Source organism: Equus przewalskii, chromosome 2, assembly GCF_037783145.1.
Source record: "Equus przewalskii isolate Varuska chromosome 2, EquPr2, whole genome shotgun sequence".
In the NCBI taxonomy this organism is placed as follows: Eukaryota; Metazoa; Chordata; class Mammalia; order Perissodactyla; family Equidae; genus Equus; species Equus przewalskii.
Window position 1 is genome coordinate 110234927 of NC_091832.1, and position 26957 is coordinate 110261883.

At 35.6% G+C, this 26957-nt stretch overlaps 1 long non-coding RNA gene across 1 annotated transcript; it reads right to left on the reverse strand.

Annotated features, from left to right (window-relative positions):
* Nucleotides 1-13727: 13727 nt before the first annotated feature.
* Nucleotides 13728-24462, reverse strand: LOC139081837 (uncharacterized). The gene is made up of 3 exons (XR_011537273.1): nucleotides 24174-24462; nucleotides 18348-18554; nucleotides 13728-14943 (listed from the first exon to the last, which is right to left on the reverse strand). It is a non-coding gene; the product is annotated as an uncharacterized lncRNA (long non-coding RNA).
* Between the last annotated feature and the right edge of the window lie 2495 nt (nucleotides 24463-26957).

Genomic DNA, 26957 nt, shown 5'->3' on the forward strand with positions numbered 1-26957 from the left:
GATATTCAGTGCTTTAAAAAAACAGAATTATCTTAATATGCATCAGATTCTCTCATTTATCTGTTTACTCCCTGACCTCTTACAAAAATGTGCTTGAAATTTTAAGAAACTGAAAATCTGTCTCCATGGAAATGAGGATTAAAAGTATTTGAAACTTGTGAAGTATTGACTGTGGAATCCACGACCCTATATACTTGGCCTGCTGTCTTCAGAGGAAACATTGCACCATTCTGCTAAAACTTTCCTTGGGCCCATTTGTTCATTCACTAAATATTGCTTCTTTTCTCTTGCAAACTGCAACCTCTTTAAGGGCTTGTCTTTCCTTTTCTGTTTCTCTTTCTTTACAATTAGAATGTGGTTTTTCACCTTATCACATGCTCAGGGAAATAATGAATTGATGAATTAATTAAATTTAGAAATTTAAAAACTCCAGATGGAAAGTTTATGTGTGCAACTACATCATCAAATGTTACAATTAAGTGTTTGGGTAACAGAACAGTGTGACTTGCAAATTTGATCTCTGCCATTGGCCCTTCCACAGATAGGAGGTGCACGAGACTCCTTCTTTAGTCACACTGATTCCAATCAATGAGATGTAATACATCTCCAGGTCTTCTCTTCCATGTCAAAATTGCCTTAGACTTTTTAAACCATTTTTAAGTATTGAGAAAAATTTCAAATAAAGATTATATGTCTTTTATCAGATTTTGACTTTACTCAGGAGAGATGAGCTATCTCTATACAGTAATTATAACCTCTAAATAATTTATATATTAGCTATATATATAAAATAATGAAATTTAAAGATAAGAGAGTTTTATTTAACACGACGTCTTTGAAAGGAAAAAGTAAATACTTTTGAAAAAAATTAAGAGATAGAGAATGACTGTAGAAAATGTGTTTTCTTCTTTCCTCCTGAAGCTAATAATGGGGAACAAATAATAGATTGTTTGTAATAACGTCATTAAACACACATAATACAGCCTGGCTGCTAAGAGCATGACATCTGGAGTCAGACGGCTTCTCTTCTCATTTTCTGGCTCTGCCACTCACCAGCTGTGTGACCTTGGGCAAGTTATTAAGTTACGTGTGCCTTGGGTTTATCATACTAAAAATGGGGAAGACAATGATAATAACATTACCTTCCTCACAGTATTTTTCTGAGGGTGCACTCAGTCGATGTATAAAGCACTTTAGCTGGGTGCTATAGCCCAGCAAGTAGTAAACGCCTGGTAAATAAGACTTATTACTTTTTCTTTCCCTTCCTCTCTCGTGACTATCATATTGGTTTCACTCAGATTTCCTCTTCAAATTGAAGGTGAGTACGAAGTCTTCACTTTTTGGGTTATTGGCTAGATAGATGCTTCTCTTCAGTTACAAGGGACAGAAACCAATTTATTTTTCCTGATAAGCTCTGAGATAAAACTATGGAACAGTTAAATGGCCGCAATATTAGTGCTTCAGGAACTTGATTGGGAGCTGTTTCTACATTGTCCCTTATTTATGTGTGCCTGCTCCCAAATTGGCAGCTTGAAATGACACATCTGCCAAGAGTTTAGATCCTCATATGATGTTGCCTTTATCCTAACATATAATGCCAGCCTGTCTGAGCTTTCCATTCTTTAGAGTAGGACCTTTCTTAATATTCTCTTCAACATTATTCTAACCACATCTTCAACCATCATCATAAGCATCATGATGATTTTCCTATCAAGAATATTTTCCATTATACTGAAATGTAAATATTTATAGAATCTGTGGCATTTAAAATTGTTTCAGAGGAATTGGGACTGATTCTGAAAAACATTTTAAGAATCTTAAATAAATATTGCACCTAGGAGTATCTTCATCAACTAAATGGCTTTTCGTAGTCTTTATACTAGAGTGTCCATCTTTATCCGAGGGATTAAAAAAGCCAAATTGTGCAACATGAAATCCTTGTGGTTGGACAGCGCCTTGGGAATGGAGGAGGCAAGGGGTGAGAGGGCCCGGGGCGGAGTTTCTGAGAGCCTGGGGATGGTCCGACCTCGCCTGTTAGAACATTAGGGCACTGAGAGCTCCTGCTGCATTTGTCTCTAATGAGATCAGCTCCTCTGTGTTTCTCTGCAGAACCGGTAAGGATTGGGTAACAAAGACTTTCTGTAGTTTTTATTATTATTATTGTTAATCCTTTATGCCCTTTTAAGGAGCTTACTATCATGCTTCAGAATATGAAAAAAGTAACTAGGTCTCTCTAATCACACTCAAAAATTTTCCCAATGATCCTGCTCATGTACATGCTATTGGTATTTCCCTTTCTGAATGTAAACTACAATCTGTAAAAATGGCTTGCTTGATAACATCTGTATTTATTTGCTTTCAGGTACTTGGTCTGCAAACTTGGTTTTAATTGCCTTCATCTAAACTTTTATCACTTTGGGGGCCGGCCCAGTGGCGCAGCAGTTAAGTTCGCATGTTCTGCTTTGGCAGCCCAGGGTTTGCCGGTTCGGATCCCCGGTGCAGACATGGCACCACTTGCCAAGCCATGCTGGGGTAGGCGTCCCACGTATAAAGTAGAGAAAGATGGGCATGGATGTTAGCTCAGGGTCAGTCTTCCTCAGCAAAAAGAGGAGGATTGGTGGTGGATGTTAGCTCAGGGCTAATCTTCCTCAAAAAAAAAAGAGAATTTTATTATTTATTTGTGTACTAAATGCCTATACATTCTCTTTGACCTAGTTTAGAAATTGGCTTGGATTAGAGCTGTAGAGGAAGCAAAATTTTACCTTTACCTTCTTAAGGTTTCTTTTTTTTTTAGCTGGGCCTGAAAATCAAATTGACATGAGACAGATTAACAGGAGAAAAGCATACAAATTTGTTTAATACAAGTTTTAGATGACACAGGAGACTTCATAAGGAATGAAGACCCAAAAAATGGCAAAACCTACTAGGATTTCTATTAGGTTGAACAAAGAGGGGCAATTGCGGAAAGTTAGTAAACCATGTGACAGGGGGCTAAAGGCAGATAAGACATTTTATGTAACAAAGTCTATTTTTGTAGAATTCTCTAGGTCTCAAAGTCTTAACCTTGATAATGAAATTGTTGCTTTCACATGGGAATTTCCTCTCCTGCTTTTAAGAAAAAGAGGAAGGTAAGAGTGTTTTTCTTGTATTTGTTGTTTTCAAGTGCCTAGTACTCCAAAAAGTCAATATTCCAGAGTGGCATATTTTGAGGTGGCAAGTTCTGAATTCCCTCAGAATATTATCATTCAGGAAAGAGGGGCTGAATTAGTTATTACAAAATGGACTGCGTTTTATTTTCCAATTTGCTTGTAGTGACTATATATAAATCCAAGTGTATTATAATTTCTTACTGTGGACTTTCCTGCTTGTAGTGACTATATATAAATCCAAGTGTATTATAATTTCTTACTGTGGACTTTCCTTCTAGACAATGTGGAACATTTCAAAAAAAGTAAAACATCAGTTAGTACAAACACATAATGGAGGAATTCTCCAATTTGTGAGAAAAAAAGTACCTTAAAGTATTAAATGGGTCTCATCAGGTAACTTATATTGTTTCCTTTTAATAATGGAATAGTCCAGTTGGAACATGACACTAATATACTCTGTCTCTTTGTGCCACTGATCATCGAAATTTCATGTTGTGATTTTGTATCGTACTGCTTTTGTAATCTACTTTACAAGGCTGACTTTTTCCTGGTTATCTGACCCAAGAATAAGTCTTAGGCTTCCTGGTCTACCAAGGAACTCTATTTCCGTACAATTTCAACATTCACGTGCTTTACCTGGACTTTCTGCTACCACCTTGGTTATAATCAATGGCTGCACGTACCTTCCTTGTTTATCCTAACGTTCTGGCTCTTCCTCTTGGTCTCTGTCATTCTCCTGATCTCTTCAGACCCTGCTGCGATAATGATTCTCTGGTCTTCTTCCTCTGCATGTTGGGAAATCCTACTCGTCTTGTCTCTATATGGGAAGCAGTATCTGGGTACATGTCTCCAAAGAGTGTTCTTGGAGTCACGTTTATCCTTTCTGTCTGACATAAAAACTCCTGTGGGATGAGTCTCTGTCCTGCCCTGCCCCCGAAACTGATGAACAAAGATGTCTGGAATGTCGAGCTAATTTCATTCCAGTTCATTCCAACGGAATGGAGAAATGTTGAGCTAATTTCATTCCAGTCCATTCCAGTTCAGTGGTTCCCAAACCTGGAAATGAGCATAATTATCTAAGTTAAAAAAATGAATTTAATACTACATCTGAAGGTGGGCCTCAGAATCAGTATTTTTGGACAGGTCTCCTTTGGTATTTCTGATAACAAACTAAGTAGCTGTCTTTCTACATTGGTCTCCATCATTCCCACCCGCCCTCCCCGTGTGTTGCTCAGTTTGGCAGCTATTCCAGTCACCTTTGTCCAAGGCTTGCCCTCATGATGCTCTCAGTCCTCTAAACTCAATCTGATGTCCTGCACCTTCGCTCACTCCCCCTCCCCCAATCTTCACTCTGAAGCTGTAATCACCTGTCTTTATTTGTCCAAGGTCACACACCTCGTGCTTTTCAGAGCAGCAATTATCTAATGTAATGAATGAATCTGTTTAGTTCACTAACGGCTGAATAATGGAGGGGACATGCAGATTTTCTTTATACGCCTGGCAGGAGTTGAGTTTCTTTATTTTGAAAGGTCCACTCTCAGTTTACTTTGATGGCTCTACTTAGCAGGCCTTCTGGGAAGATGATTACTAGAGGAAGATTGTCTTTCTTGTTACAGGAAAAATGTCAAAACCTCATTTTCTGAAAAATGCAGTTTGAATTCTGTCCAAGTAAAACAGATCACGCACATTCTGCTCACTAAGGTAGTAACTGTAAATAGGATGATGATTTCATTATGCTGGTAAGTGGTTAAATTTAGACCAAGAGAGTTTATGTGAATATTTTGGTCCAGTTATGAGCATCTATTTTCTCCCGAGCATAGAATAAGCTATCAATTTTGTCTATAGGTCGACAGCCTTATTGTCGCACAGATTTCAACAATAGATGATGAAAAATATGCTACTATGAACAGTTAATACCGGGAACACAGCAGCCATGTATATGGGTTTCTTAGTTTTGTGCTCACTAGAAAATCACATTAAATTCTGTTAAATTCTCTAAAATCTCTTTTTGGAAGAGTCTTGCCAGGATTAATAGTGTATTCCTGAAAGGATATTTTATCCTGTGACATCGATGAATAGAAGGGGTTTAGCTTCTTTCTCCTGCAGTCAGTTCCCATAAAGCACTCACGCTCCTGCCAGCACACTGTGGTGCATTCAGTGCTCTGGGTCTGTCCCTGGCCTTTATGATCATTTTACATCCAGAATCAATTTTAAATCAGAGTCACAAATGCCACACCTTTTCTTTGTTGCCAGAGCATTGAAGCAGAACGCCAGAGAATACCTCTTAGTTTGGTTTGCAGAGTGTTTAATCTTTCAAGAATTACAGCCAGGAGCCAGCCCGGTGGCGCAGCAGTTAAATGCACAAGGTCCACTTCTTGGCGGCCTGGGGTTCTCCGGTTCAGATCCCGGGTGCAGACATGGCACCGCTTGGCAAGCCATGCTAAGGTAGAGAAAGATGGGCACGGATGTTAGCTCAAGGCCAGTCTTCCTCAGTGAAAAGAGGAAGATTGGCAGCAGTTAGCTCAGGGCTAATCTTCCTCAACAACAAAAAAAATAGAATTACAGCTGAGGATGTAGGTACCAAAGGACGAGCTAGCCAGGAATGTGTGAATTTCCACCTTTACATTCTTCTTGTGTTTATAAATAGCTCTTCCTCTACACAACTCTAAGAAAGACATTGCTTTTTGTGTATCCTTAAGGCTTAATAAATAACTTTCTTTAAATCCCTTCAATTTCTTATTTGAATTACCATAATAATTTCTGCCACAAATTTATCCTCAGCCAAAAAAAGCAAAAAGATAATGTTTTCTGCCTCATACATATATTTAATTTTCATCTTTTTATATTCTTAATGAATTATAAGGAATCTTGATATGGAAGAAACTTTCTTAAAATCAGAAAAATTTGATTTTGAAAACTAAAATTCATATTCATTCATGCCTTTAGATTTATCATATCAAACTATCAGAAACAAAAACAAATTTTTTAAAGTTTCAAGCCAGTACTGTAGGACCAGGGTTGTCTCCCTATTTTGGGGGGATATTTTTTTCTAGAAGAAATTGTTTGTATGAAGATGCAACTATAGATTCCATGGGTGTGGTTGGTATGAGAGTCATATTTAGAAATGAAGAAAAACTTACTTGGGAATGCTTGCATACATGAATTGGTTTTATCAGCAATCAAAAATGAAATTCTTTACCTTATGCAAAGCATTGATCATTTTCATTATGGCACTTGATGGTAATTTGAAGACCTGGATTAACTAAATAGATACTTCTTACAGTTTACTTTGTAAAAAATGAGCGTAGTTCTACCTGTCACGCTCCTTTGAAGAGCTAGGGAAATGACTGCACAGAAGTTACTGGTAAAACTATTGACCAAGTGAAAGTTGGAATCGGTAGAATTGGAGTGGGGCACAGACTTGAAAGATAACAGTTGTAGCTTTTCATGCCATTTTTAGTGGTATTGATGTGGGGAGAGGTGGAGGGGTTTAGGTCAAATCTAAATTCCAAAAGCTGTTATCAAAGCAGGAAAAACATCTCACAGAATAGCCCAAATCGGGGCAGACTGCAAAGGAGAAGGAAGCTTTCACGGAGAGTGCACAAATACCAAGGCTGTTTTGCATGTATATTTAATGGCCAGATAGAGTCCTGGTGTTGCAGTGTCTGCTTCTAATCCCGGCTGGACCACTGACGAGCTCTTCAGTATCATGCAGGGTAACCCTCGTATATCTCTAACTTGTCATATGCAAAATGAGGGTTACAGTATTACCAACTTTATAAGGCTGCTGTGAAGATTATAAAAGTTATTAAATATAAAAAGGTTGGAATAAAGCACAGCACATTCATGTAAGTTTCAAGCCTTTTTGACAAGATGTGATACATTTACCAGTTCTCAGTATATTTTAATTTTTATTATGAATATTTTTCTTATTGTTAAGTAAATTAAAATATTGACAACATATGTTTCATGTTCTATGCTTGTTTTAATCTAACTATCCTAAAAGATATAATTCCCCTGTACACAGAGGAATACAGCAATTTCCCAAGTGGACAAATGCCTTCTCCAAGATCACATCACTATAAAGTGGAGGAGTGGCATTGAAACCAAGTTCTCTTTGACTTTCAACATCCTGATGACCTTTCTGGTATATCTCACAGCTTCTGGGAAATACCCCTATAAGATTTTAGATGGCAAAATTGATTGTCTCTGAAAAGGAGAGAGGAAGTGAGCATTCATTTGGGAAAAACATTCAGAAAAAATGGAAACATTTTTTACTGCGTCTTGGATAAAGAATGAATAAAAATTCATCAGCAAAGAACAGTAAAAGTAAAGAGATATCATGGAGCTGATAGGTTGTGTACGTAGATGTATGGGACGGTGGTGATGGGAGGCATGTTTTAGAAATAAGTTACCTGGTATGGCTGGGACACAGGATGCATGAAAGAAATGACTGCTAAGGAAGTTGGGGAAGTTTGTATGGGCCACATTGCACCGGTCTTACATTCTACCATGAGAAACTTTACATTATAATGTGGCAAGTGGGAAAATTAAGTTTTAATCATGTAAGAGACAGAATCACATCTGTGCAGGGAAAGTAACTGGTAGCAGTGTGGAGATTGTTGTCACTGGGAGAGAAACAAGCGAGAGGAGCGGCAAAGTATCAAAATAGTGGGAAACAGTAATTACAGGAGCGAAATAGAAATGGGGAGTAGGAGATTGTCTCAAAAATAATTAAAAACTAAGTCCCACAAGTCTTATGTATTACTTGGGTTAGGGAGTGTAAAAACTATGTCTGGAGGTGATGTAGTAAATGACGATGCCTCTAAATTACATGGAGCCTCAGGTGAAGGAAAAGGTTTCAGAAGAAAGATTATGAATCTGATTTTGGACAGGACAACTCTGAAACGCCCAGAATAGTCTGGTAGAAATACATCATTGGCAATTGGAAAAAGGTTTCTGAATCTTGGAATAATTTCAATTAACATATGAAGTTACATGAACCATAAGATCACCATACAAAAGAGGACAGGAGAAGCATCCGGATGGGGATAGAGGTGATATTTTCCCTTACTCTTCATTGCTCCCCACATTCCTCAGTTTTTCTCTTGTATGATTTTTTTTTTTTTTGGCTGAAGAATTTTTAGTGTGAGTCTTACCATTTCTGCTTATTTCTTTGTGGTCTCCCTTCTTAGGAATCCTAGCTTCTGGAGTTCCACTTTGCCCCAGCAATTCTCCAACGCCTTCAAATCTATACACACACACTGTTATGACTGTGTTAAATTAACATTTCTTAAGCGGAGCACAGGGTGCTGGATGGTGAGCAAAAGAGCACAAGAGAAACTGAAGTAGAGAAGTTCAGTACTCACAGGTCCTGGAGGAAGTACGCAGCACACTTCCAGGGGCCATGTGGAGGCGAGGGGTCAAGGCAGAGTGTAGACAGAGAGAGCAACAGGACTTGAGGTACACGCCTTTATTAGGGTCCGTGGGTAGTGTGCATTGGGCTTCTCAGGCTAAGGCCAGACTGGTCAGTTCAAACCAAAAGAGTGGGGCTTTGGCAAGCTTCACAAGGGTCTATCTAAGAGCACATACGGGGAAGGCGCTGGGAGACAGGGCAGACTGCTCATCACAAAGGCTATTGAAGGAGTCACATAAGGAACTTACATTTGCTTGTGACTCTGTGGACTGTTATGTAGGACATGTGCCTGCATCAAGGGGCTTGGCCAAGCAAGATAGATACAAAGGCAGCAATACCATGGGGTAGCTTAGCTAGACTCTCCACACACACACACACACACACACACACACACACACACGCTTTTCTAGTTGTTTTAGAGGGAAAGCTTTTCTCTTCAAACTCTTTTATCTTAACAGAATATACACGTCTCAAGAGACAGTATTTTTCCCCCCAAATTATTAGTAGAGTGTTTCACGGTGGAAAATGTAGCTGTGTATGGCTTAATTTAATCCGAATCTATTTTAGGCAACATTTTGAAATTACAGGTAAAACAAATGATTGTGATCTAGACACTTGTAAAATTCCTGAATTTGAAGTCAATTTTTATTCAGGTTGCTTTACCTGATAATCTCTTGATGCTTTTCATCCAATGTATTATTAGAAAATATTGCGTGACTTGCATTTCTCCTTTCTCTCTCCTTGGCTGTCTAGGACTGGGTCATCTCCTTCCATCTCACCATCTATAACTATTGGCAGATGGCTGCCATTTTCTCTGTATAAAGCCTTATAAATAGACCTGCCCTAGATTTATGGCAGAGAGGACTGAGTATATGATACTTTGATAAAATCTTATCACTCCTTGTCACAATCCCCAAATCGTCCTGTCATATTTAATTTATCTCCAAATTATTGTTTTCCAATTTTGCACTTTCCAATAACATAAACTTACTGAACACTTGTCATAAATCTAATCTCAGTAATTACATTGAAATTGTTTTAATAGCTTTGAATAGGAAACAGTAGAAGTATCAAGATAAGGCTTGAAATGTCTTATCTTTCTTATCAGTGAAGACTGACATCTCAAGTGAACCTCTTGACAGTTATTTACAACTGCAAAGATTGTGCCAGTGTTGACAGTTTTATTACCAGCCTAATGGTTTGTTTACTTAATTGATGACAGGTCTTAACTAGGGATTTTAGCATGCTCCTATTGCAAGACTTAAGCTTTAATATCTGTGTCTAGTTGCAGGAACCATAGAAAGCATACATGCCCTTTATTCTCTAATCTTCAGAGGTGGTATTATTTAACAGGTTTTTTTTTTTACTTAATTTCACACAAAGTATATTATATTTTGGTTACAATAACTATTTTTCTATTTCACGCTTATGTTGACTTGATTTAAATAGATTTTAAATGTATTGCATTATGCTTGATATTATTATCAATCATGTTATATATAGCAAGATTTCTATTTCTCAAAAATTTGAAAGTAATCTTAAATTTGTATTGCTTAACAATAATACTATAGATATACAAAGTACATAATTTTATATTAAAAATAAAACTAAACTTAAAATTGAATTCCTAAATTTTATATTATTATTGTAGAAGCTTGATATTTGGACCATTGAAAAATCTATGTCCATGTCATTCCATATGCATGCATAATCAAAATTCACATTAAGAAATTCCTATATAGATTTTCTTTTTTTACTATTTTTGAGGGTAGGAGGGGGGTTATATTATCATAAAAGAAGGACATCCTTTGATTAGCAACAAAATAGCACATAAAACATTGAGCAGCTTAGATAATTCTGCTTCTTTAAAGCAGGTTATTTTAATCAAACTTTACTCAATAACTGAGAGGGCACTGCACCTGGGCCAGGAGGGAACCTATAGCCCCGGTACGACACTGGAACCAGGAATCTTCAGAAATATTGCCACTGGAGCCTTCTATGAAGTGAAAAGTCCTGCAATAAGGAAAATCCCAAGTAGGTTGATTACCATATAGAGACTAACTGGAGACTCCAGTCAGCTTACATGGGCCCAGCTACAGATTAGTAGCTCCTAACTCCTTAAATTTCACCCCAAACTTTGGATCAAAGAGGCAGATTTGAGAACTTTGCATGCTGTCTCCTTGCCAGCCCACCTCACAATAAAGTGCTTTCTTTTCTCAAAAGCCCGTGTCAGAGTATTGGCTTCTATGCGCATCAGGCAGCAAACACTTGCTTGGTAACAACATTATCTGTCCTTTTCTCATCAAGCACATTTTAGTAACAAAAACATAATCAGACAGCTTCTATGAGGGACTGTATAATGTAATGATTACAAGCAACAAGTTTGGAACTAAAGTGCCAGTGTTTGCATTTTGGCTTCATCATTTATTGGCACTGTGACCTTGAGCACGTTACGTAGGTTTTCAGAGCCTCAGTTTCTCACAGTGGTGAAATATATAACAAGCATTAAGTGTTGGAAGAGCCTACGGGAACACAGCACTACATGAGCATTAACTACTGATATGACGATATCCCTGATGGATTCGTCAAAATGAAAGTAGGAATGAGTTATAATTAATTAATTAATTGAAGGCACTTCTATGGCATAGTAGATGAATAAACACTATTTGGAGACAGAGAAAATGAATGAAACGAAAGACAACTAAAAACCAATAACTAGTAGCCTTAGACATAGTTAAGATGACACTGCATATAATTTCAAGAGCAGGTTACTATAAATAAAGAATGATGGGAGAAAGAGAAAATATACTTGGAAATTAAAAAATAGATTTGTTGAAGTATTTAAAGTGCTAAATATTAGAAAGGAGGTAGCTAAAGGTCCAATTATAGGTAAGCGCCAATTGCAAGATAAAGTAAGGAAATATCTGAGGATGTGATGAGAAAAAAAAGAGAGATGCATAAAACTGTAACATTGTGAAAGAAAATTTAAGGGTGTACAACAGAGCTAGATAGGGGTGTAGTTGTTCTTCCAGAAAAGAGTGATTATAAAGGGGAATAATGATGAAAGATAAGATAAAATATACTTGACCTGTAGGAAGAAATTCGTTTTTCATAATTTACAGTTTTATTAAGTGACAAAAATATCTAAATACTACTATGGACTGTAGGTTCCCCTCTCAATTCATTTGTTGAAACCTAATCCTCAGTGCGATGATGTTTGGAGGTTTAGGCCTTTGGGAAGCAATCAGGTCATTGGTATGGCCACCGATGTGCTATTCTAACCCAGGAGAGTGGGATTTGTGTCATTATAAGAGGACCCAGAGCAATCCCTGGCCCCTTCTGTCATGTGAGGTTATAGTGAAAAGAAGTGGGCTCTCACCAGATGTTGAATCTGCTGAAGCCTGATCTTGGTCTTTCCAGCCTTCAGAATTATGAGAAATAAATGTTTGTTCTTTTTAAGCTACTCAGTTTATGATAGATTGTTATAGCAGCTCAAATGAACTGAGACAAAACTTGGTGCTGAGAAGTGGGATGCTGCTGTAACAAATATATAAAACGTGGAAGTGGTATTGGAACTAAGTAATGGGCAGAGGCTGGAAGAGTCCTGAAGTGTGTGCTAGAAAATGTCTACATTGCCATGAATGGACTGTTAAGGGCTATTCTGGTGCAGGTCCAGAAAGAAAAGAGGAGAGCTGCAGAGAAAGTCTCAGTCTTCTTAGAGAATACCTAGGCAATCCTAACAGAATGTTGGTTAGAAATATGGACAGTAAAGGCCTTTCTGATGAGATCTCAGATGGAAATGAAGAACAGGTTTTTGGATGGTGGAGGAAAGGCCATCCTTATTATAAAGTGGCAAAGAACTTGGCTGAATTGTTTCTGTCCTAACGTTTTGTGGAATGGAGAAGTTGTGAGCAATGAAATTGGGTATTTAGCTGAAGCTACTTCTAAGGCAAGTATTGAAGGCGTGGCTGGTTCTCTTGACTGCTTATACGAAAATACGAGAAGAGAGAAACGACTTGAAGACAGAATTGTTAACCAAAGGAAAGCAGGACTTAAAGATTTGGAAAATTCTCAGCCTGTCCATATTGTTGTTGACCTTAAACAAATAGCCAGTTATTCCTCCAGCAAAAGTAGTTATTCAGGATCAACAAAAAATTGCCATTCAGGGTGTGCAACCATGGCAAGCCACAGTACATATCCCCAGCAGCAGGTGAAGAGAAACTCTTCTATAGAGGGAAGAGCAAGTTGAGAGGGCTGCTACTAACAAAGAGCCCATTAGAGGACCTGAGAGTTCAGAGTGTAGCGGCTTTTCGTTGGCTAAGTTGGGACAGTCTCTCATTGGCCAAGCTGTTGCTGGGCAAGAAGAGGAAGTTTTCCCTTTTCCTCTTGAGCTCTGCAATCATTGTAGAGTGTGAGAGCACCCCCTTTTGGCCTCTGGACTCCATTTCAATGAGGTTTCTGTTTATTAATTTCCACATTGTGAAAAATGGGAAAGAATATTTGGAAGAGAACACTAAGAGTGTGGCCAAAAGACCGTCTAATGTAGAGATTAGTTAGCCTTCTCAACAGGAGCCAAGACCTATTGTTCAAGACAATGGAAGAATAACCCCCAAAGTGAGGCAGAGATCATCAGGGCTGCCATCCTCACCACAAGCCGAGTGTGAGGGCCGGGGCAAGGACAGAGTGGTTTTGAAGGAGGGGCCACCAGTGCCTGCGGGACCTGTGCCTTTCTGGGCTCATTCATAGGCTCTGCTCCTGCACTCTGGTGCTGAGTTCCTCAGCTACCCCAGGCGCAGACCAGATTTGGCAGCCCTATATATGAAGAATGTCTTTTTGTAGCTAAAATCCTATGCTCTATGTCATATCCAGCTCTTTGCTGGAGCCAACATGCATTGGCCAACAAGAGCCCAATTAAGATGGCTCTCTAAAATTGCACTGATGTAACATTGCTAGCTTGAAAGAGATCACTTATGTGTATTTATAGCATGGAAATTGGCAACCAATTCAAATTAGGGTTTTTTTAACTTAATGTTTTTTTTTGAAGAGCCAGTTTTCAAACAATACTAACATATTGCTGCACAACAGTGTTAAATAACTTTTGAGAGGTAAAGAGGAATATTGACCCAAATACCTTTTAAAATACAAAGCAAAAGCAGCTACCCTTTTGTTCAAGAGCATTTATAAATTTGTTCTTATAAATATACAAAGACCGATACACAAATATCAATACGGATAATACCCATCCTGTGATGCAGGTACTCTGAAAATGTCGTTTTTCATACAACCAAAGCAAATACACCCAGGTGATCCTCTCCAAGAGAATTTATTTTCATCTACCACCAAAATCATTTTTCTTAAGCTCTTGCTGTTCATGATTTAGAAACAATTAGAATGTATTAATTATCTTAAAATAAATCATGACTGCGCTTTAAATCCTTCTGACTGATTCTCAAATATGACAATTTCTAGAAATTACCATTCCATCTAGGTTCAGCCTGACGTCTTTTGTGGGGCATCTTCTTCCCTAAATGTCCATGTTTACTGCATCCGCCTGTATCAGTTTCAAGTGAAGGTAGGAAAGATGCTGTCTGCCCCTGCAAGGCAGAGTTGAGTAGAAGAGTAAAAAGGCAGCAAATACTTCATTGTTCATTAAAGATTTTGCATTTATTTTAAATGAATATTTATCCTAATTATTAGAATATACTTTTCTAGTGCAAATTTTATGAATTTTTTCTTACATTGAATAGGAAAGGGAACTACTGTTTAATTTTCTAAAGATCTTGTGCTGGTATTTCAGTATTAACCAAAACCAGATGGATAATTTGGGTATAATCAGGACGTCTAAAATAGAGCAATATGAATTTGACGTTTTCTGGTCATTGCTGTCGCTGTTAAGTCTTGTTGCTGTGTACCACTTGCTGCCCCTATTTCTCTGCAGGTAACTCACCGATCTGGCTAATCCCAGGAAGCCTCATCATTTTCTCTTCATCTCCACCATGTCTGACATTTTCTGCTTTTGATGTCAGCAGCTTAACCATCTGCTTTCAATTGGGGCCAGTTGGGTTTTACATTTTTAAATTACTTCCAAAATCTATAGGGAAGTATATTAGTTGCTATTATATTACACATTTTAATTAATTTAAAGCACATTTCTATTATATCTACAATGAATATAAATAATAATGTGTTGTATTTTAGACACTTTCTAGGCCTGAATTTCAGAGATGGCTGTCAAAGGAAAAGGATGAAGTCAGCGCAACAAAAGTCTTTCTTAAATCTCTGTGGAGACTTGCGTGTTTCTAACACTTTAATGTAACTGCTGAAACCACAGTTGTCATATCTGGGCCTCATCTCAGAGATCTTCAAAAGTTCTCTTTCCTGCAAATATGAATTCAGAAACAAAGAATATTATTTTCCAAGTTAAAAAAATACTTTTGATCTACTTAAATGTGGTTTTAAATAAAACTTGAAAATATAAACTAGCACATGATTATGGTAAGGTTTTTGTCTCCTGACGTTTGTTGCCATCAGAGAGACAAAAAAGCGGCAGAGCTAAGTTGAAAGCCAAGAATAAGTGTGCATAAACTCAAATATTTTATTTATATCCAAACAGCTACAAGAATGGAGCAAACAGCATCTATCGCCAATGGCTGAGATGACAGGGGGATATATTTACAACACGTGGTGACAGTAAACCTCTCATTGCTCGAGTGTTTGACTACATGTGTTATAGAAAGTCACTCAAGCACTTTGGGTAAAAATAATCACACATATTACAAAGTCAGTATAATTAACAAGACTAAATTTTCTTATCCTTGACTTGTATAATATTTGGGTAATTTTTTCTAAGGTTGTGGTTTTCACATAATAATAATGGCTAGTAAAATGTCTTACATTTGACAACAGTAACAGGATCAGAAGTTTCCTACAAGAAACATCCTCAAGTGAGAGTTTATGCTTTAAAATTTTTCTTATATAATCTGGAAGATTTATATTTAGAAAGAAAGATGTAAATAGTTTGAATGAATTTCTAAAGTTCAAACAATTAGCATCGGGACCACAGTACAAGCTTTTTAAACGTAGGTTTTCTAAATCACAGGCCCTTGCTCCTTCTTTTACACTGCACATGTTTGTCACGTGTTTGTTTCAACAGAGTCAGTTCATGTGGACAGAAGCAAAATCTGCGTAAAGTATACACACATTCAATTGCATGTTCATCCAATTAAAGTGAATCTGTGAGGTGAGGCTGTAAGTCTTGTTCACCACTAGGAACTCCACAGCTAACACAGTACCTGATCTTAAGCAGATGTGAAATTAAAATAAATGAATGAATGGATGGATGATTCGAGACACATGAATGTACGGACAAATCAAGACCTATGTGTCTACATTTGTAAAGTCTTGTTGGGATGATTCAACATCATGTATGTGATACGCAGAAACACTTTTCCTTTATGCTTTCATTGTCTAATGAGATAAAATAATAAACACTAAGATGTCAAATAATAAACCAAAATATTAGTGAAAGAGTAGTAACAACTCAGTTTCTAATATTTTGTTAAAAATTGAGCTGGTCAAGTCCGAGGAGATATCCTTAAACCAAAGATGGCTCAAAAATCACAACTCTACTTAAAATTTTAAATTATGTACGTGAATGAGATCATTTTGCTGTTCATATTGTCAGGTATTTTAATTCATGTCACAGATAGGTAGAAAATGATTATAAGGGCTGGCACTTAATAAGTCAATAAAATGAACTTATGTGAATTACTTAAACACTGAAGTTTATAACAGTGCTTTAATCAATCTTGGTTTAAATACTTGTGTTTTTGATTTAGGAATCATATACAGATTGATATGTTTTTGCACAGATGTGGGAACCTATGTATAGGCAGAGTTTTAGAATAGTTTAGTCCATTTTATTCAGAAATTAGATACATGAATTATATTCAAGTGTGATGTGAATACTTTTTACGTTTCTTAACTGTGGTGTGCCGTTCAACTCATTTCTGAACTGAACCTTTTCATATACTCCTGAATTTTAGATATTTTTTGCTAAGAGCCTGGGTTTTCATTGAGTACTCCCCAAAGTAGTGTCATGATTCAATATTCTTCTTCTTCAAGTATTTCCACAAATGAAGCTTCCTTAGAAAAGACTGTGTAGAAATAAAAGACATTATTTGTGTTTACTGTGAGAAGTGGAAAGTAGAAAGATGAGGAGGACTTTTCTGGGGAGTTTAATCTGTCCATAGGTAATACAGCCATATCTGATCTGGCTGACAGATTCAACCAGCCATTTGAATGAGAGCAAAAGAGTCTCTAATTGTTTGAAGAACACTTAGGAATTTATGGTGCCATTGTCCTTGGGCAGTCCATTTTCAGATCGATATTTGTGGCAGAGTCAAAGATTGGGCAGACATAATGAGAGTAACCGAAGTGTCTCCATTAATAGATAGAGCCCACAAGCAAGGAATGTGAGCCTGAAAACTCAGGAGACTGTGATTTTTCCACAAAGAAGTATCAATTGCATCATTTCAGGAAACTTTCAAGAAAATTTTAATTAAAATAAGCACTAAGAAATGGAATTTGTTCTTCACCTAATATTATTTTGCCTTATTTTCTATAATTTGATAACTGTTAAAAGTAGTATATATTGAGAAATTATACTTTTTAAAACTTGTAGCCTCTTGCCTCACCCCATCAGAATATTCAATAAATTTTCTTGTTGTTGAAATATATTGTTATAAAATCTTCCATAGGCTTTTTAAAGCAAAACTTTTTGCAAATTCAGTTAAAGTTATGCAGGAGGAACATACAGAAGGAACTCGCTTCCCCCCACCATCCCCCAATCTGTTCATGCACTGAAAATACTCTTCAGGCTAGATCTTGGTCTGAAATAATTGTCAAGTTGGGTATTAATTATATAAATTCGATACTTTGTGCAATTACTAAGTTTCATCATCTTAAAGTGATTTCTAAATAACTATATTTCAGACACTTTAGGTAGATTTGTTTCTAGGAAAACATCACAACTGATGGTACTTCTTAAAAATAAATTCAGGCAATTTGAAAGACAATAAACAGAAAAAAGTAATTTAAATATTATTATTGCTTTGTCACAAATAGAGTATTTAAGTGTAATAACAGCTGAGAAAGGGATGGGCTGAAATTTCCCTCATTTGGAATAATAAATTAATTAAGTTCAATAGAGAAAGTTATTACAAAATTTTCTAGGAAAAAAAAGACAGTTTTTATTTCTCTATTAGCACAAACAAATGTATGTTCTTTTACATGACTGAATTTAAAAGTTAATTTCAGCCTACTAGTTAATTTTTAGAGAAGGGGATGTTTCGGTAACATTATTTCACAGACAGCATGGATTATATTTCAGTCAGAAAAGCCAAATTTTTCAAACATATACTCATTCAGATTCCACAGTTACATTTTAAGGAAAAAAAAGTGGTGTTTTTTCTAAAACAAACAAATCAACTAAAAAAATCTCCAGTATCCCTATGTTTTATATGAGTTAAAATTACTTTTTAAAAACATGGTTTTGAAGTTCCTAAACTTCAATGAGAAGTTTCATTAACAGAAAATTAAAAGTGTTTTGAAGGAATTATTTATCAATCGCTGTTTTAGAAGAATTCAATGAAGAAATTGTAATACGTATTATATAAGCATCAAAATAACAAAGAAAAATTGTCTTAAAACATGTTTGAGGAAGGACACACAAATAAGTTTCTAAAATTAGATTTTTACTTCTTACTTGTCATTGCACTTACTGATTTCCTTCTCTCTTTTCTGTTGAAGCATGAAAATTCAAGTAGGTAGACTATGTAAGAATGATGGAAACTTTTCATTTTCAACAGTTTTCTACTGAGTTGTTTTTTCATCCATAATGTGACTTTTTATGGGTCTCTGATCCAGCCCAATGGCTGTCAAAATGATTGATGAGGCCAATGCTTAAAAACGTGTAAGAGCTTGGGTCCCTGGGTATTTGGGCAAAAGAGGAAGAAAAGTTTTATGAAACTTATTGGTCGATATGCTGATGGGTCAAAAAGCACGTAGTAAAAAATAAGTAATTTTTAGCAGAAAGCATCCACTTCTGAATTGGTGATATCTTGACTGTTCCATGGTGAATTTTAGTCGAATCACTTTCACACACTCAGTCCAAAGATGTCTAAAGATCACACAATCAAAGTGCTTAGTTAGGACACATGTTTAACTCTACCATCCATATTCTCCATAACTCATTGTAGAGATAGGTGTAAATCCACGTACATTTTAGTTACCCCTAGAAATGTGTCAGTCATATTCTTGCATCAACTTCCCTTTCTTTTTTGTGTGGCTTATGTATGCAAGAAAGATGCTGCTTTTCTCTAATAACTTCTCTATATTCAATTTTGTGTAGTAAGTTAATAAACTGGTATCAGACAGACCAGGGACCAATCGTTTACTGCCAAATACCAACTTAGTCTTTACTTTTTTTCTTTATATAATGCTAATATGGGAACATAGCTCCCATGGTTGTTATGGACATTTCAAGCCATTAAATCATCAGACGGGTAGGGAGTTTAAAAGTGTTTACATTTTTCCCCTCACTTTTCCTTTCGGCTAAAGATATAGTAAATTTGAGGAAAAATACCAATGGTTAGAAAAAAGCAGTTGACAGGCAATGTAGATAGCCAAAAATACTGTAATTTTTAAAACAATAGTTGTCCTATGAATTACTCAAATCATTCATCACTTTTTTACCTAGTACACAAAAAAGAGTTGGAAGGCTTAGAACCAAAATAAGAAGAAAAAGAGGACAAAAAGTAAGGAAAACAGATTCATAATATTTTAAATAGGAATTTAATAACTAAAATTTAATAATTAAAACAAATGATTAAAACTTTAAATTTTAACAATTAAAAATAAATCATTACACTCTACTTTCACTTTATTGAAATCTACTGGGCTGAATTGCCAGTTTAGCTGCTATAGAAATGTCACGATTCTGCACAATCACATAAAATGCTTGAAGTCTATAAATGTGTTATCTTTGTGCTTTTTCTTCGGGATTCTTAAGACACTCAGCTGCTTTTACCATTTGATCTGGTCATCAAGAATGTAAACTTGTAGAGGGCAGAGATTTTTTTCTGATCACTAATGAATCCAAAACGCATAGAATAGTTTCAATGTAGAAGCAGGGTTGCAGAGAATATTTTTAACTGAGTGAATAACTAAACAAATGAATGAATGAGCAATCCAGAAATATCCGACAACAATCAGCACTTTGCCAGTCCATTAAAACCCAAATGAATGTCGACCTTACAGAGGTAGATATTAACTCTTTTTCACATAATGGAGAACGGAGTCTGAAAAGTTAAATTTACTTCCCGAAGTCGTGTAGCTAGTAATGATACAGTCAACAGAAAATCCCAGGCCATTTGACTTCACCCTTTAACTTCACCATTTGACTTCACCATTAAGCATTCATTGGTGCTTAACATTTCCAGTGAATATAATTTAATTTGGGGAGGAGACAGCTTTTAACACTGATACAAAATATTTATACAAAGTATTTCCAGTGAAGTTATCTCTAGAAGAATGAGAAAAATACGGTCATATGTCTAACAGTTGAAAAAATAGTAGCTCATCCAAATATTATTAACACAGTATTATCCAGAAAATATCACAAAATAGAGAACATTAAATAAAAAATAAGGATAATATTAACAACTGTCAGTATCAAAATCTGCTTGGAAGTACTAATGTCAAAAATCCCTAACAATTTCTAATTTCATCTATTTTAATACAACAATTTACCACTTTTAAATACTTAACCAGAAATTCATTTTCATTTCCATATATTCTTTAGACTTATCAAACTTCAAAACACTTATTTTCTTCCATAATAGTATGGATAGATTTTACTTTGAATCTGCGGAAGGAAGAAAGTGAGAACAGTGCTGTGGGTTAAACTTTTTCACTTTTATTTAACGGGGGACGTTTCTTTCACTACCATTCGTGGTTGTACTATATGCTATACATTTGCAAGGAAAAGTTAACAAATCAGAGATTATGGCAGCTTGGTCTATCTTTGAGAATAATTTTGAGTTTCCAAAGAGCTAAGTCATTTTTTAAAAACTTCAATTATTTATTTCTTAATTATATTTCCTCTGTGGACTATATTTTAGATGTCTTGAGATTAACTTTCAAGGCTTCTGCAAATGTTCCTTGAATATTTGATATAACCACGTGTTGTGTTTCCTTTTGCAGAACACAAATCTCTAAGTATACCCATGTCAGCCATGTGAGGTTTCATCATCAAAGCACATTAATCTTACCTTTATCATCTAGTTTCATGGTTTCTACTTTTATTTGTTTTAATTTTTTAGACATTTGCTGTATGTATTTTGATGTTTTTATCCTCCAGTATTTGGAATAAATTAATCTTGTTAGTTTAAAATATTTTGAATTCATTTTCTTTAATATCAATGACAAGAGTTAAATAAAATGTGGCACCTCTTCATGTAGGGGGAGGTGCTTGTCCTACTTTCACACCTACCCTCAATTCTCCACACATTCTTCAATTTTAAGTACAATATCAGGATGTAGATTCATATAGTTAAGTTAATATATAATTTTTGCAGATTATATTTCTTATTCTTGGGTTTTTAGTACATTTTATAATCCGATAAAGGACGTTTATTTATAATTATCTCTGCTTCCTCTCTTTTCTTGCACACTGCTAACTCTTTATATTTTAATTTCCTTGTTCATGAGTTTACACTTTTTCTCTTAGCTTGCCAGAATAAATATATTCAAATAATTTTTATCACTATAGTGTGTCTGTTCAGTTCTGAATATGTCCTTATTTTTTAAGTACCACTTTCTGCACAAGAGTATCACACTTGCATATATCTGATAGACACTTTTTGTTCTGTTGTTTTACTTTTAAAAATTTTATTTACATTTTCTTGGTAGCAAAGAAAACAGGGAATGATATTTTAGAATGTACTTTTAAAGTCTTAACAGGCTTTTTTAATGAAATGGACTCATTCTACACTCAACTGGCTATTAAATATGTTTTAAAACTTTAGAATTGATGGAATAGTTTGTAGCATTAAATTAATGGCATAACAGCCCATCATTTAAAAGGTTTAAATACAAAGGTGGAGTCTCGCTCCCTTTCTACGTCTTTCCTTTTACAGAAGTTCTATCCTCTCCCTTTTACTTCTTTGGCTCCTTCTTTGGAATTCACCAAGTACAGAGACTTCAACATGTAGTGGTGGTTTTCAAATTCACACTCATGCTGTCATCTTTGCTTTAGCCATGCTCTCCTATCTCAACACTAACCAACATCTCACAGATGTTTTCATTTACGGTTGCTTCATGCATCTCGTAATCAAGATTACCTATAATTACACTGAACTTCTCTTCGTCCTCACCAAACTGGTTTCATCTATTGGTTCCCCTCTATATCTCAACATACTGCTGAAACAGCTTCCAACATTTGGTAACTAGGTTTCTTTGGGTGATCAGTCTAAATAGTCTGGTGCTTGTTTCTGCTCACTGAAAAATGGGTGCTCTTTCAGAGCTTGCAAGTAAAAACATGTTCTTGATGCCAATTTTACAAAATCAAAGCAATAATAAACTTGTAAGCCCACTCTTTCTTCTACTCCTATCAAACTCAACCTTCCTTCCTGTACTAATGTTTAAATGTCTATCTCATAATGTAAGCCTCATGAAGGCAGAGGAGGGTCTGCATTGTCCATCTCCCAAAAGATCTCACAGCGCCTGTAAGGCGATAGGGACTGAATAAATATTTAGCAAAAGATTAGAAGAAAATAAAAAGGAAGTGTTGTGATCTTTAATAGCATCTAAAATGTTTACAAATATTTCAAGTAAATGTTCTCTCTCTATATGAGTGAGGATACATAGAGGCAATATTAAAAAATACAGCATACATTACATAATTTTAGTATTTGGTACTTCTAATAATTCTGAGCTTTTCTATACATCAATGAAAATAAATATTTCCTATTTTTACTAACAATTTAAATTTGTGTAAAAAGTTGCCTAAGAATTTTATGCTTACTCGTGTAATGTTTTTCCTATATATCTGATACCCCATGCTTGAGGCTTATGGCCTGTCCTTTGACATTTAAGATAATGACTGAGTTTCAGATTCTGTTGGTGGCATTGGTCAATGAGTCTGTCTGCAGGCCATGAAGGATTTTGTGAACTTCTGCCACGTTTTTATGTTGGCCAAAGGTCTCCGTGGTTTTTTAAGGGACTTTCTTTCAACAAATACCATGTAATGCTTAGCAAAGCTTAAGTCTAGGGAAAATGTGATATTAAATGAAGTGTCACATTCAACTGGGGGGGATGAGAATGAACAGCTAAAAGGAAGTTATGTGACAGTAACAAGTCAGGCCAATTTTTCACTCGAGTGACTCCAACAAATTCCAAATATTGAGTTACATGGAATATACACCTCATCTCCAAGTGCTTTTTAATTCCTTTACTTAAGAAAAGTTTAATAATATAGAACAAAATAGAATAAAAATCTGGTAATTGTAAGAAAATTTGACTACAGTTCTAATTCTTACATCCATCTTTAATTTGCTTAATTTTAAAGATATTCTGTCAGTGTAAAATTCCCTAAACCTGTGTAGCAGGAAACACTTGACCAAATTTTGGTGGAAACACAAGTTCTAACTCATCATAGCTCTAATTTGTGTACATTTGTGCGTGTGTGTGTTTCCTGTGAAAAACACATAAAATGGCAGAGACCTAAAAGCAGCAAGCAAGTGTGTCTGATAACCGAAGCAAATCTAAGACTCATTTCTTACAGATTTGTGAACCGTTTGCTTTCTTTCATTAACCTTAGATGATATAACTTTTCTTAGCATCGGTAGGGATTAAATAGTTTTGTACATGCCTCTAAGAAAACTTAGATTTGGAAAAACTACTCAAAATCTGAAGTAAAGAACAAATAAAGGTACTTTATAATAGTTTTTACATTTCTGATTTAATATGAAACACCGCAAAGCACATGAAGTCATATTATTTCATAAGAATACTACCTTCATGGAAATTTGAAAAACAAATATGATAGTATCATCACCAAATTAGTCTCTGTGGGTAGCATTTGGTTTGGAGTTTAAATATTTTTGATTGTTATTTGGATGTGCTGCTAAAAAAATAGCTTAAAAAAGTATATACAAAAACCAAAGGATAGTGGTATTTGGTAACCATTGTTAATATTTCATTTCAATTGACGTGAAAAAGATCAGAAAAATAATTATCTGAGGTTTACTAATTAATTTATATCCATTTATATCCATCCATTAGACATCAAAATAGCCTTTAATGACTAGAATTCTAACATTTCCTTCTAGCATTAAAAGTATATCCAATGAAATCCAGATTTCAATAAATTTGACTCTAGTATACTGAGAAAACAATGGAATAAGTGAGCTTTTAGTTTCTCTTTTCTGGACAGGAATAATTTAGTTAGGCGAGGAAAAGACTTTGGCCTGTCTAAATTTAGAAATCAATATAAACAAAGTCCCAGAAAAGGACTTTCCATTTCTTTCAATAATTTCTGCATTTACCTGTCTTTTCTCCTGTGACTCCTTAGACTACCTTCTCCTTGGTCATCTTCAGTGTATATCCGGATATTTATCTCAGTCTCCTATATCAAAAGTTCATGTGTAGTTTTTCATTTTTAATTATTTCAACATACCAGATTAATCTTTCCCAAATATGCATGTTATTTATCCATACATTATTCGATCTATGTAGTTAATGCTACCGTTTGCCAGAAATTATGCTGGATTCGGAAGACATTACGTAAGAATAAAACGAGGCCGGCCTGGTGGCGCAACGGTTAAGTTTGCACGTTCCGCTTCCGCGGCCCGGGGTTCGCTGGCTCAGATCCCGGCTGCAGACGTGGCACTGCTTGTCAAGCCATGCTGTGGCAGGCATCCCACAAATGAAGTAGAGGAAGATGGGCATGGATGTTAGTTCAGGGCCAGGCTTCCTCAGCAAAAAAGAGGAGGATTGGCAGCAGTTAGCTCAGGGCTAATCTTCCTCAAAAAAAAAGTAAGAATAAAACATATTCCCTGCACAAAGGTCAATCAGTGTCTCAAACGAAAACTGCAGAAATGAATTGAGAATTATAATGCAGAGAGTGTTAGAGACAGCTACAGGGAATCATGGTATTACACAGTCGTGTTCATGTTGTTCACACTCCTTGTTGAAACTTCTGATAGCACCCCTAATTTAGGGAAAAGAAATAGTTTATTTTTTCCCCATGAGAGGAATTTCCATCATAAATCAAATTGTAACAAAACATACCCATAATTGTGCTATCCAGAGATTTCTTTACCCTCAGCCTTATGGGCACTTGAAATTGACAAGACTCACCTGTCCAGGTTCCTGCTGTTGGTTTTGTTTCACTTGGATTTGTTCTTATGGTTCAGTTAATTCTACTATAGTATTTTTTGCTCAAACTAATCATTATCTTTATGTCATGACCACCTTCAAAGGAGTTTTCATTATTTGCTTTAAAGGAATTACTCTTTTTCCATCTGATTTTTTTTACACTAAGGTGTTTTCTTTTTAGAGCAGTTTTAGGTTCATAACAAAATGAAGGAGAAGGTACAGAGATTTCCCACGTACCTGCTGCCTCCACAGATGCAGAGCCTCCCGCCTTATCAACATCCCTCACCAGAGTGGTGCATTTGTTGCAATTGAAGAATCTACACTGACACATCCTAATCCCCCAGAGTCCGCAGTTTACATTAGGGCTCAGTCTTGGTTTTGTATATTCTACAGGTTTGGACAAATGTGTGACATGTATCCGTCATTAAGGTATCATACAGAGTATTCTCACTGCCCTAAAAATCCTCCGTGCTGCACCAATTCATCTCCTGCTCAAAGGTAAAGTCAGGATATTATTTAAAGTATGTTCAATTATATTAAAATTAAAGACATAACAGTTTTTCATGGAACCAAACAAATCAATTTCCCATTTATAACAAGAAAATCTATGTTCTATTAGAACACACTAAATACTATTTCTCCCAAGTGCACATTGGCACACTTAAACCAATCAGGATTATGCAAGGATACCTCCATGTGGAACATGAATGAGTGTGTATGTGTGTATGTGTGAGTGTGCACATGCACACTCACAAAAATGTTTTAACTCTTCAAATAACGTTTTGGAAAAATCTTATCCCCTTGTGAAAGTAAAGAAAACATTTACTAAACATTTCTAGGTGTTACTAAATTATCTTTTGTTCAGAAAAAGATGTATGAATTAAAATAAATATATAATGGAGCAGTTAAGATGCCTTAATGGGGCGGGGGAGAGGGGCAGGGAGTGAGGGCCATACCTAAAATGAAACTCCTATCCGAAACAAAAGTAATTTAGCTTCATGGACAGCTGCACCTCAGAGAGTCAGGCATATGAGTGATTAAAATTAAAGAGATGATTTTAATATGCCTTAGTAACTGTGATTGATCTTATAGAGATTCTGTTTACTACACATCAAGAAACAATTTAGGATTGAGTTTAAAACAAAGTTTAGATTCTTGTTTAAAGGATTTTGGTACCTCAGGCAATACAATGCTGTGAAAATGATTAAAATATGCCCTGTTTCTGTGTAATCAATAAAACCGCTCTAAAACTAGTTAGGGTCCAAAGACTCCTCAGGCAGCTTGGCAGTGCTGTGTCTATAGAATTCCAAATAAACTCCCTATCATTATCCACACACAAGCTTCATTAGACGTCTCACCCTCGTCCTAGCATTGAAGTCAGATAAACAATCAAATTAAAAGGTCAGCTTTCACCAATATGTAGATAGAACAAAGAACGTATCAAAACCTTAACAGAAATACATCAAAATGCAGTGTTAGAAAAAGATTGGAAAACCTACATGTGTGTAAATTTAAGATGATAATCACAACATTCTACACTGAGAGATTTTACAGAGGGGGTTGAATCAATTACTAAAATTGGAAAAATACAAAAAAATAATAATCCCTATTAGCTGTATTTCTTAAAGGCATTAATTGTTTGTTTATTATGAAATCTAACATCTAGATTCTTTTGATGAAAGGACGGACAAAATTATGACTTCGAAATTAAATTTTAATTCCCACTAGGATTTCAGGAATCTGTCATATACATATTTACAAATAATATCATGAAAATTTCTGAATTCATTAAGCTTTTTAAAAATTTAATCTTTCACCAGTGTGAAAAAAAGTGTGGTACCACTATTTACATTGCAGTTTAAATATATGGATGTATATAGATTTTTGATTGCATGAAAGCTTTCTCACTGCATTCTTATTATTTTCTGATTTATATAGCAAAGGCCATGTGG